Here is a 13,217-nt window from a genome sequence, read left to right on the forward strand (position 1 = left end):
TAACATCTTTCAATTTATTACCTTCCAGCTTTGTACGTATTTATGCATCAACTCGTCTTTGTACCAAATCTATATTAGTCCGACCATATTTGTGTGCATCATCCTCTAGACGGATGATGTGATTATTGCTCAAGCTAAGTCACTGGTAATTGTTTCACCTAACTGATGATTTTCCATAGGATTCTGTAAATACTATTATTTTATCACATTATTTAGGTATTCACAGTTAGCCATGTTTTCACACTAATTATGCTCACACTATCATTGTTCGTAACATCTCCTAAACATGTACATTCGTTAAGTAAGGAAGATCATTTGATCCTCTGTGAGTGAATTGAAGAAAGGTAACAGCAGTACAATATTACACGAAGAACGCAAAAGCGTTATTTTTCGCAGTTTGTGTTAATGCAATCAAGGAAACAGCAAATTAAGCCATTAAAACACACATTTAATATAAAATTTTAGAATACCAATTATACACACTATTTTATATTCCTTTCGCAAAATGCTCACGAAGACAATATTAGTATTCATTTTCTCATTTTCAAAATGTAGGCCTGAAGTTTAAACGTTCTGATGTTGTCAATGGAAAGAGCTGACATTGATTAAAATCCTGCCAGCTGTGTAATTAATTGTATTAATTACAGATATTTAGCCATATTTATAATTCAGTAAACGACGTATTTCAATCAAGTTTTAATGCACAGCCTCCACCTTCCATCGCCCCAACTTATTTGAATACAGAGCGCCTATGTAATCTTTAAAGCATATGGGCAGACCTAGATTCCTTACCAAATTAATTAACACTGATTTGTTCTATAAGATCATTTTGCCTCAAGTTAGCAGATGTATACACACACACACAAACATATATATATATATATATATATATATATATATATATATATATATATATATATATATATATATATATATATATATATATATATATATATATATATATATATATATATATATGTATATTGACAAGTATAACTTGATGACTACACTTACGAATTTAACGATGCTTACCTACGTCCATACAAAAAACATCGGAGTTTACAACTGTTTCGAAAGAGGAAAGGTTAAGAAAATAATGGAACAATTTTGTGGGGATTTGTTGTCAACGTGAAATAGTTTAAAAAAATCGTTATCTAACACGCATAAATCGCACCACTAGTATTGGGTAAAAATAGAACCTATATACAGTATCTGCTGGGTAATTTTCCGCGTGTAAAAATAGATATTATAAAAGCTTTTGTTGAGATCACGTTCAAAGACGTATTACTAGATAGTATAATATGTTTTGCTGACATCACGATCAAAGAAGTATTATTGCGTTCAGTTATCGAAAAGTGATGATTGCAGTTATTCAAACATGAATTGCGTCATGAAATTCATGCCTTGACTGACATTTTTTGGACAAATTATAGACTATATGGCGACAATAAATAACTTCACCGTTAGCGATCAGGGTAGATACCTATTATTATTTGCAATCACAAACCTTGTTTAGGTAAAGGAAACCAGATACAACTATTTGTATTAACTGATTGGACATTTTCCTTATATAACAATAAATACTATCAAAGTCGTGTGTTACGAAGTATACAAAGAAGTATAAATATGCCGTTCAATTCTCACAAAGTACTGACTGCAGTTATCCAGACATGGATTACCTCATTAAATTCATCATTTATGTGACTGATAGTTTTAGACAAAGTATACACTATATAGCAAAAATATATAATTCCTCTTTTACTGGTCAATTTATATACCCCTTACAGTTTGGACTAATTATGGGTTGTTAAGATAATTAATAGTATACTGACTTTAATCAGTGTAAACTAATACACGTTGAGCAGTTTCTATATGGTTTCGTTTTAATAAATGCATTTCTCTTCAATGATTGAAGAGGCTATTAGAGGTATAGGCAAATATGTATATATTCCTTGGACCCATTATATGCTTACAGTCTAGCATATCATTTAAGAGAACAGAAGCAATCGTAAGTGAGAGTTAGGTGGATATATGTGCCAATAACTTTAACTGAGCATCCCAACGTACAAATTTATTGTTCGAGTCACTTGTCTTCTGTGAGTTGCAATGGCAGCTGTTAAAAAATTTCATCTAAGTTTCAAACAATTCTCATTTCATTCCCTGGCTAGACATGTCAATGTATTCCTATATGGCTTCCACAATAAATGATTGGAACGCTCCGCTGATCGCCCATTGTACACGCGAGTAGTTAAGTGGGGCACTAGAGCCTCAATGGGAATTAGCATTACAGAGACCCCTGGGTCACTATAGCCTCAATGGAAATTTAACATGGAGAAAAATCGTGGGTCAATATAGCCTCAAGGGGAATTTAACATGGGAAATAGTCTTGGGCCACTATAGCCTCAAGGGGAATTGAATATGGGAAAAAAGTCTTGGGCCACTATAGCCTCAAGGGAATTGAATATGGGATTTTTTTTTTTTAATTTTTTAAAATTTCTTTAAATTTAAATTTAAATTTAAAAAAGGGGTAGGCAATTGAAAGGCTATCTCTTTTCGAGAAATATGGCTGGCCCTGAAAAGGGCCTTTGGGTTTATGTTAATATTAATATTAACATAGATGGCATCTGTCACATCATCTTCTTCTTCTTCTTAAACTCCTTCTAACTGCCGGTCCATACACAAGTACCCTCTTGAGACATCCTTGTCTTTCTATGTAAACTCTCCTCATCCATTGACTAGTACCTGTCCTATCAACAACAGTCCACTTGGACCTGACATACATGAGCATGTCCGTCCTAAACATCATGGAAGACACAAGGGTGGATGACTCAACTGTGGTCCACATCTTGAAGCGACGAGAATAGGTGAATCAATGCAGTGAACTGCGCTTATTTATAGGTACAGGAAGGATTGATACGAATTGAATTCATTCACCAATCCGAACACGCGTTACAAAATTCAGTCAGCTCGCATCCAATCCGAAGAGAGCAATCTGTGACGTCACGTGGTCTATATAGATTCGTTAGCGCTTGTGTGCAGTCAATCTATGCGACAGTGATTCAACATGACGGAAACTCAGAAAACGATCCATTGGGGTGCACCAGCAGGGGAGACTGCCCAAGGGAACCCGGACTTACTTTCAGAAGAGGTACATTGGGATTTTGTGGATTTTCTTACCTCGCAAGAATTTGTTCCGGAACCTTCGTTACCTTCTTCATTACCGCAAGTGGAGAATTTTAGACAGAGACAGAAAGAAGAATTGGAGAAATTTATGCAACGACAAAAGGAAGCGGAACAAGCTTTTCTCCTACAGCAACAGCAACAGCAACAAGAAGAGGTAAGAAAAAACAACAGCAACAACAGCAAGAAGAAGTAGCAGCAAAGAAACAAGAGGGTGAAAATCAAACGGCTACGGTACTGTTGGACATTTTAGCGGAGTTAAGAAGTCTGAAACAAATGTATCAGACTTCTTTATCACGACCGAAGAGAATACGACCTTCCCGAGCTAAACATGCCAACCCTGTGACTAAGCCAATCGTACCACCCTTAGTGATTTCAACCCAATCATCAGAAGTAGGCCTCGGCCGTGGCAAAGGCTTAAGGCAGTTAAAGTTGATTGGTTAAACTCACCCCTACACCAAAATAAAAAGGCCCTTTTCAGGGCCACCCACTTCTCTCGAAAAGAGATAGCCTTTCAATTTGCCAATAACTCAAAAATCAACACACAAAAAACAAACCATTTTACCCTTATAGTACATGTCTGTGTATGAGTGCGTGAGTGTAGCTTCTTATTTCAAAATCAAAACTCAAAGACACTTACCTTATATCATTCATGTATTCTTTTATCCATTTTTTACAATCCAATTCACAATTCACCACAGATTAAAAGTTCATTGACTTCTTCTTTCTCCTTGTTTAGTCTCTCTGTTTTTTGAATTTCTTCACCGTTTTTTCCTCATTTTCTTCCCTTCTTCTTTTCTTCTCCTGTTTATTTGCTTCTTTTAAAAAGAATTGTCTTCTTTCTTCCTCTTCTTCCTCTGAACAATCCCTCTCTTCTTCCGAAGAATCCCTCTCTTCTTCTGAAGAATCCTTCTTTTCTTCTGACTCCTCTTGTTTCTTTTTTGGGCAATCTGGAGACCAATGTCCTTTTTCTTTACAATAATAACAGGTATCTTGACTTTTGTCTTTTTTAGCCCCTGTTTTTTTTTCTTTTTTGACGGTCTGGACACTCTGAAGACCAATGCCCTTTCTTCTGACAGATATAGCAAGTAGCAAGTATCGTGACTTTTATCTCGAAAGGAAGGAGAGTAGTCCGTCGGCTGGTCTGAAGAGAATTTTCTAATGACCCCTCGCAAAGCTCTGACGAAACGTTCCATCTGGGTAGTCTCTTCCATCGTTGTGCTCGGCTTGAGAGTGAAATGAATAGTGAAAGAACAAGACACACACCCTTTTATATACGCTGGTCTGCCATGACTATAAATTAGTCTATGGTGTTTACACTTGAGTCATTTGACGTTTTGCACTCAAGATGAAACGATCCCATTCATTCGAGAAGAAAGAAGAAGAAGAAAGTAAGAGGCAGAAACGTGATCTATCGCCTCGTACCACAGCTGAAATCTTGGCACAAATTCATGCCAGTGATTTTGAAGAGGACATGACTGAACCAGAATTTGAAACCTCTAAACCAAGTTCGTCACCCTTAGTCAACCCTGAAAAATACTATTCCATTCGAGAGACGGAAAAGCGCTCCTCTAGAAAATTTAGAACCACGGCTTACACCTACACGGTGAAGTTTAAAGATTTCAAGGCTGACGTACCCTTAGAGAAAGCAGAAGGGTTTATCACCGAGATGTGGGATTCTTTGCTCACCGCACTCAAGCGACAATGTCAACCCAAAGAAGACGATCGCTTGACACTATCCATAGATCACGACGGTTTGAAATCCCCTGTTTGGATCGAGTTTAGCAGACCCGCAGAACTAACCCCTTCCAAAATCATGGACAAGATTCAACACGTACAACAATCTAATGACCAGTTTGACATCACCGATGGTAAAGCCACACTGAAAATGGCTCACGTCTCTCTTCCTCAAGGGACTGGACGCAAAAAGATGTTATTGGTGAACGAGTTTCGCAGCATTAAGCGTAGCCTTGTCCAAATTCACAATCCTCAAGACCAGATGTGTTTAGCTCGAGCCATCGTGGTGGGACGAACCTATGCCAACAAGAACGACACGGCAGAATGGAAAAGAGCCTGGAAAACTATTCGACAATCGGACCGAGCCAAACAACGAAGCGAAGCAGAACTCCTGTTGCAACAAGCCGGACTGTCCAAAGACACACCCTGTGGCATTCCTGAGATGCAAAAATTGCAAGATGCCCTAGCTCCACGCTACACCTTGAAAGTGCACCCTCAAGAAGTGCGAGGGCCTCTGTTGTTTCGAGGTCAAGATTTTAAGGACGGAAAATACATTCATGTCTATCATCACGATGACCATTTCGATACCATTACCAGTATCACCGGATTCCTGGGATATGTTTGTTATTGTGAGAAATGTGACTATGGTTATAATAATCGAGAGCAACACAAGCATTGTGGATGGAAATGCCCAGGATGTTTGGCCTCTCCACCCTGTCTGAGCGAAGGACCAGTGCCTTGTTCGACTTGTCTGCGCACGTTTGTCAGCCCTACCTGTTACCAACAACATTTGAAAACACAAGGTTCACAGAAGAAATGTGCTTGTCAACTGCTGAGATTGTGCCCTACCTGTGGACAAGGCATACTTACCAATAATGCCAAGGCACACGTATGTCGAGGAAAGAAAAAATGTCACATTTGTCACCACATCGTGGACTTGGAACACGAATGCTACGTGCAAAAATACCAACCCCCACCAGAGAAAGAGGGCGGTCACAAGAAGAAAGGCAATTTCATCTTTTTCGATTTCGAATGCATGCAAGAGACTGGCATTCACATTCCTAATTTCTGCGTGGCTCATCGAGCGTGCGAGAAGTACATTCAAGAACCTATCTTCAGTCATTGCCCTCACTACAGCAAGATTCCTGGAGGACGTGAAAAAATCTTTCGGGGACCGAACACGTTAGCCGATTTTGCCCAATGGGTCTTAGACCCCATCGACAAGACGTGGAGCCAAGAGGACATCGAACGTTACGGAGATTGTCATCGTCATGCCACGGTGATGGCTCACAATTTCTCCGGATAAGATGGACAGTTTCTTCTCAGATACTATACGGAACAAGGCACCGAACGTCCTAAAGTGATTTTGAACGGAGCCAAAATCATTTTCATGCAAGTGGGACAAGTGCAGTTTAAAGATTCGATGAGCTATTTGGCCATGCCTTTGAGTCGAATGCCTAAAACGTTTGGAATGACAGAAATGGCTAAAGGGTACTTTCCACACTTTTTCAATACGGAAGCCAATCAACACGCCGTTCTACCCAATTTGCCTGAGGCTCACTATTACGACCCCGACAACATGCGTACCGAACAACGAGAAGCTTTCTACGCTTGGTACCAGGCTCACGCCTCGGACCCTTTCGACTTTCAGGAAGAAATGCTAAAGTATTGTCGTTCCGACGTGGACATTTTACGACGTTGCTGTGGAAAATTTCGAGAACTGTTCATGGAACACGGAGGGGTCGATCCTTTGAAAGAAGCTTGCACCATTGCCAAAGCGTGTTCCTTAGTGTACCGACAACGATTCATGCCTGAAAACACCGTAGCTGTCATCAGCCCTCAAACGACCCACTATGTCAAGCGTCAATACTCGGTCAAAGCCCTACGTTGGTTACATTACTTGTGCGACAAGGAAGACAAATGGATTCAGCATGCCCGCAACGGAGGGGGTGAAAAGACCATCGGAACGTATTCGGTCGATGGCTGGGACTTAGAAAACCCCAAGATCGGGTACGAGTTTAACGGCTGCTTATTTCACGGATGTCCCGTCTGTTACCCTGACCGTAGCACTAAAAATCAGTTTTTACAACGAACCATGGAAGACTTGTACCAGGACACTTGTCAGCGGCGCCTAAAGTTAGAACAGGAAGGATACCAAGTGGTGGAAATGTGAGAACACGAGTACGATCACCGTATGAAAACCGATCCCGAGTTTAAACGCCTCGTGGAAAGTTACCAGTTCATGGACCCGTTGAACCCGAGGGATAGCTTGTACGGAGGAAGGACCAATGCCACCTGTTTGCTGTACCAAGCCGACGAAGAGAAAGGAGAAGAAATCAAATACTTGCACGTGTGTTCGCTGTATCCCTACGTGTGCAAATATTGTCGCTTTCCCGTAGGGCACCCGCAATTGCTGACGGAACACATCGACCTGAAAAACATTCGACAATACGAAGGCTTGATCAAGTGTAAAGTTTTGCCTCCCACGAACCTATACCATCCCGTCTTACCTCACCATTGTCAAGGCAAACTGATGTTTCCCTTGTGCCGTACTTGTGCCGAAACGTGCAACCAGGACCAACCTTGTCAGCACACCCAGGAAGAACGTGCCTTGACGGGAACCTGGGTCAGCGTGGAATTGTTCAAAGCTCTGGACATGGGATACCAACTGTTAGAAGTGTACGAAATTTGCCACTTTCCCAAGACACAACAGTACCACAAGGGTGACCCTACTCAGAAAGGCATTTTCGCCGACTACGTGGATGCCTTTCTGAAACTGAAACAAGAAGCCAGCGGCTATCCTTCCTGGTGTCACACTCCCGAAGACCAAATACAATTCAAAGAGAAATACTACGAACAAGAAGGCATCTCTTTAGACCACATCGAAAAAACGAAGGCAGGCGATCGTTTGCCAAAGTGATGTTAAATTGCTTGTGGGGTAAAATGGCACAACGACCGTGTTTACCCAAGACGGAATATTTGACAGAACCTTCCCGCTACTTCCAGATGATTCACGACAAAACCAAATACATGAAACACGTGGACGTCGTTCGAGAGGATTTGATCTTGGTCAATTACGAAGAAGATCTGGACTTTGTACAAGACGATCCTTTTGGAAATGTCATCATTGCGGCTTCCGTGACAGCTCATGCTCGCTTAAAATTGTACGAAGCTTTAGAACTGTTAGAAGAACGCGTCCTGTACTTTGACACGGACAGTTGCATTTACATCCATCACCCGATTCAACATCACCCTGACATCGAAGGAGACCGTTTAGGAGCTTGGACAGACGAGCATCCCGACGACAAGATTCTAAGTTTCGTCAGTTACGGCCCCAAAAATTACGGCTACAAATACCGGGACAAACAAGGAGAAGTGCACACGACGTGCAAAGTGAAAGGACTGACTCTGAATCATCGTACCAGTCGAGTGGTCAACTTTGGGGTATTGAAAGAAGCCTTGCAATCGGGAGAGGATGGAAACTTTAAAGTGACCACCTATCAACCGAACAAGATTGTACGTTTACCCACTCACCACATCGTCAGTCGACCCTTGGAAAAAGTCTATCAAATTGTATACCAGAAGCGAGTGCGACTTCCCAATCACTTTACGTTGCCGTACGGTCACGTCGGTATTGGTCTGTATATAAAAAGGAACCCTAGGCAAGATCCATAGTTCATTGTTCATTGAAGTAACTTACCATGTCGTTGACGAAGAAGAAACCAGATTGGTTTGGCTTGGACCCAAGAGGTGGCCCAGTATGCACGAGAGTTATTCAAGGAAAAAAGTTACTTTTCAACCCGTGTTAGTGACGGTGCCAGAGGAACCCGTCACCCAGGACGGGACTGTCGTGGACAGGCCTGAAAGACCCTTTCGGGAGGACACTTGTGTGACCTTACCCCCTACTATAGAACTGGATAGAACTTTACCCAAAACATGTTGTACAGACACTTGTGTTTATTCCACGTTCATGGTTATCATGTGCCTTTTATTCTTGTACTTAAGCCTTTGGCTTTTATGTATTTTTGTCTTTCGTATTAATGTTTAAAAAAAAACATTCAATAAACGTGTTCTGAAAAAAGTATATAAACTCTTGTCTTGTTTGTTTTCGTGTCACAAGTGACATTTCTCACACTATGGCTACCTCTGCTGTCTCTGCTCCCTCTTCCTCTACTGTCAAAGTCATCGACGAACATTTAGATCGTGCCAGTTGGGAGGCTTTGTATCTTCGCCATCCCTTTAACATGCTCATTGCTGGACCTAGCGGTTCAGGCAAAACCGAATTCGTCAAACGTTTGATCGAACATAAACATCATTTGATCGATCGACCCCCTCAACGAATCGTGTGGTGTTACAAAGAGTGGCAATCGGCGTACAGCCTCTTGCGAGAAAGTCAAGGCGATTCCATCGTGTTTGTGGAAGGCATTACACTCGTCTCTGACTCCCGTCAAACCGATTTGGTCATTTTCGACGACATGTTAGGAGAAGACGAAGAAGAAATTAAACTGTGATTCACGCGCAAAGGGCATCACCGTAATGCCAGTGTCGTTTACATCACCCAAAATTTGTTTCAACAAAGTAAAGCCCATCGCACCATCAGTCTCAATGCGCATTACGTGGTCTTGTTTAAAAGCCCTCGAGATAAATCGCAAGTGCAAGTCTTAGCCAAACAGTTAGGAACGCCTTGGCTGACTCAGGCGTACGATGATGCCACTCAAACGCCACACGCCTATTTACTCGTCGATTTGAAACCTACGACCCCCGAGGATTTGCGATTTCGTACCCACTTGTTTCACCACTGCTGCCAAGACGGAGGGCCTGTCCTGTACACGTCTCCGTCCTCGACTTCATTTCACTCCACATAAAAAAAAATCTATAAAAACCTCAGACCCTTTTTCGTCTGTCTCACTCTCAGTGCGAACATGACGTCCCTTCAGTCGCATCTTCCCGTCAAATTGATTCGTGCCTTGTATGGCATCAGTCGAGAAAAAGATCCACAAACACGAGCTCGTGTCTTAGAAGCTAGTCTCAAAGAAGTCTTACGATGGTTCACGGTGACGGCACGTCAATTACTCCAAGGAATCATTCAGATTCCTCATCAAACCAAACGCTTTTTTGATCGAAACAAAGTCGCTTTGGTCCAACTGGCCGATCCCCGCATCGACACTCAAACCAAAAAACAAATCATTTTGAAACCTGGAGGGAGCGGTACTCTAGGAGGGGTCATCATTCGCTCACTCTTAAGATGGGATCCTAATGCCCCCAAAGTTATCCCCAAGACAAAAGTCCAACGAAGCCCCAAGAAGAAAAAGACCAGGGTCCCCAAGGAGAACTTCTCCAGTGGCAGGACCCTCCTCTGACCAGACACCACCACCCCGGAAAAAGATAAGAAGCCCCCAGAAAAAGAAACAGAGAAAAAGTCCCCAGAAAAAGAAAAGTCCACAGAAAACTAGTCGCAACAGAGGCAATTCGGCCAGGACGCAACTTTACACTCGCAAACCACGACCTGCCACGGCGGTGACTGCGTCTCCGGCAGCCTCACGTTTGTCCACTTCTCCGTTAATGACACCCAGAACTGAAGAGTACTTGGAGACGTTGATCACACCAAGAACTTCTCCGTTGATGACCCCCAAAAGAACTTCCCCAGTGGCAGGACCTTCCAATTTAGTGGCAGTGGCTGCTGCTCACAAAGTACCTTCTCCCAAAATCAAAGTTCAAGAAAGATCGGGCATGTTACAAAGTTTATTGGATTTGTCCAAGCAAGAACTGGCTCGATTTAGTCCGTTACGTACCCCTGCACGACGTGTCATGCCTGTCCTCAAACTAATACGACGTAAAGACAATCAGTGGCGACGCGTTCCAGTATAAAAAAGGCCTGTGACCAAGTCGGGTATCAGTGTTTTTTGGTGCTCCTGAAGACTCAAAGATGTCACCCTCCAGAAAACCCCAAGGAAAGAAAAGGAAAGGACTGCCACCACGTTTAGCCAAACATGGGGACATGTTATCTGTCCTGTCCAAAGCTTCTCCACCCCTACGAAAAATACTCATTCAAACAGCCTCCAAAGAGGTCATCGATACCGTGTGCGAATGTTGTTTGAACGTTTTGAAAGGCACGATCCCTTTGTCCAAACACCAGAAACAATGCTTAGGCAAACATCGTCACGTTCTTCGCCAAATGGTTCAAAAGAAAATTCCCATTCGTCAAAAAAAGAAGATGTTAGTGCAACGTGGAGGTATTTTACCTCTCTTGGTAGGCCCCATACTGACAGGAGTCTTGGGAACCCTGTTGGGAGGACTGGTGGGAGCAAGATAAAAAGGCCTCGGAAGTTCCAAGATCTCAGAATCGACCCCTGACAACCCCATGGAAGGAAAAAAAGACTAGCTTTAGTGCCTTACAAACGATGGATGGAATACCATCGGTGGCAAGAACAACACACCCCGCATTTACCTCCCAATCCCAAATTAAGCGAGATGTCCCAGTTACAACACGAATTGCAGTCCTTGATGGATCGCCAAGATTTGTCCGAAACAGAAAAATCGCAAAAGTACGGTCAACTCTTGCAACGACTGCAACTCTTTCACCAGAAATCTTTAGACGAAACAGCTCTACCCACTCTGAAAGATTTTAAGACCTTGATGAAAAGTCCAGCACCATCACCAGTACCAGTACCAGTGACCAAGACAGAAAAAGGAAAAGAAGAAGAAGAAGAAGGGTTTCAAACTCCACCAGAAAAAGTACACAAGTTAACAACACCACCTACCTCCAGAATTGGATGGATTAAAAAGATGATGGCCACCCCTTCTTCATCACAAGAGAAAAAGAAAGTGAAGACAGAAGTGAAGACAGAAGTGAAACAAGAACCGATATCCCCCGCTCAGACATCCTCCTCCTCTTCAACACCTATTGCCGGTCGCACACGCAAAGCATTGCAATCCAAGAAAATACACCAAGAGAAAAAGAGTAGCATCCTCCAAGAGTGGGTGCCTTATTAACACACCAACCAACACAAAAAAATGGAAAAAGTCTTAGCCAGCATTTACTACGATCCCTCCCATCCTGCAGGTTACGCAGGAGTTCAAAAATTGTATCGTGCTGCCACAACGCGACTGAAAAGTCTCCGTTTACCTCAAGTGCAACGATGGTTACAAGAACAAGCTACCTACACTTTACACAAACCCATTCGACGCAAGTTTGCCAGAAGTCGCACCCGAGTGGAAGGCATCGATCATCAATGGCAAGCCGATTTAGCCGATGTCTCTCATTTGGCCAGCTACAATCGTGGCTACAAATATTTGTTTTGTGTCATCGACGTCTTTTCCAAATTTGCCTGGGTCGTGCCCTTGACTTCCAAATCGAGCAGCGAGTTAGTGCGAGCCCTGCAACGAGTGTTGAAACAAAGCGGCCGTCACCCTCTTCGATGGCAAATGGACAAAGGCACCGAATTTCTGAACCAAGCTTTCCAAAAAGAATTAAAGAAACGTGACATTCATTTTTTTACCACCGAGAATCCCGAAACCAAAGCCAGCATCGTGGAACGTTTTCAACGCACTTTGAAAGAACGCATGTGGAAATATTTTACGCATCACCACACTCTGAAGTACATCGACATCTTACCGCACCTGGTGCAAGCGTACAACCAATCTTACCATCGAAGCATCGGACGTGCCCCGCAAGACGTGACTCCCAAGAACGAAGTGTTGGTGTTTGAGCGCCTGTTTGGTACGTCCCCGACGAGGGCTATCCCCAAAAAAAGTGGAATGTTGGCCGTAGGAGATTGGGTGCGCATTGGCAAAACCAAACGCACTTTCGACAAAGGTTACTTACCTAACTGGACGACCGAATTGTTTCGTGTCACTGGACGAGTGCATGGCCGTCATCCTGCCGTCTATAAATTGGAAGACATGAACGGAGAAGTGCTGAAAGGAACGTTTTATTTGCCCGAGTTACAACGTGTCACCAAAAAAGAAGACGACGTGTACGACATTGAAAGCATTCTCGAACGCAGAACCCGTAAAGTGGGCAAACGACGTGTCAAAGAAGTCAAAGTACGTTGGAAAGGATATCCACCCAGTTTTGATTCCTGGATCGACGCTTCGCAAGTCATCGACTATAAAAAGAAGTGACCATCATGCCTTTTCACACAGACACAGCTACGTCGACCACTCCTCCTTCACCTAGTTCTTCTGTGCAAGATTTACAAAAACAACCCTTGTGGGTGTTTTGTGGAGAACGTGTGCCTAAAACGCAAATCGTCTTTTTCTGCCAAATCTTCGTGGTGTATTGTGTCATCGGGGCAGCC

At 42.7% G+C, this 13,217-nt stretch overlaps 1 protein-coding gene across 3 annotated transcripts in view; it reads right to left on the bottom strand.

Moving 5' to 3' along the window:
• Positions 1–13,217, bottom strand: part of LOC149794581 (uncharacterized) — a 72,730-nt gene that overhangs the window by 35,878 nt on the left and 23,635 nt on the right. The window contains exon 1 of one of the 3 annotated variants that reach the window (XM_089968864.1): positions 1,033–1,102. The exons of 1 other annotated variant lie outside the window; for it this stretch is intronic. The gene's annotated coding sequence lies outside the window, so the exon portion shown is untranslated. Of the gene's footprint in view, positions 1–1,014; positions 1,103–13,217 lie in introns of those variants that run through there. One more of the 3 variants, XM_089968865.1, reaches the window with a different exon arrangement.

This window comes from Sinohyriopsis cumingii, chromosome 8, assembly GCF_028554795.1.
Source record: "Sinohyriopsis cumingii isolate HCF-2022 chromosome 8, ASM2855479v2, whole genome shotgun sequence".
Taxonomy (NCBI): domain Eukaryota; kingdom Metazoa; phylum Mollusca; class Bivalvia; order Unionida; family Unionidae; genus Sinohyriopsis; species Sinohyriopsis cumingii.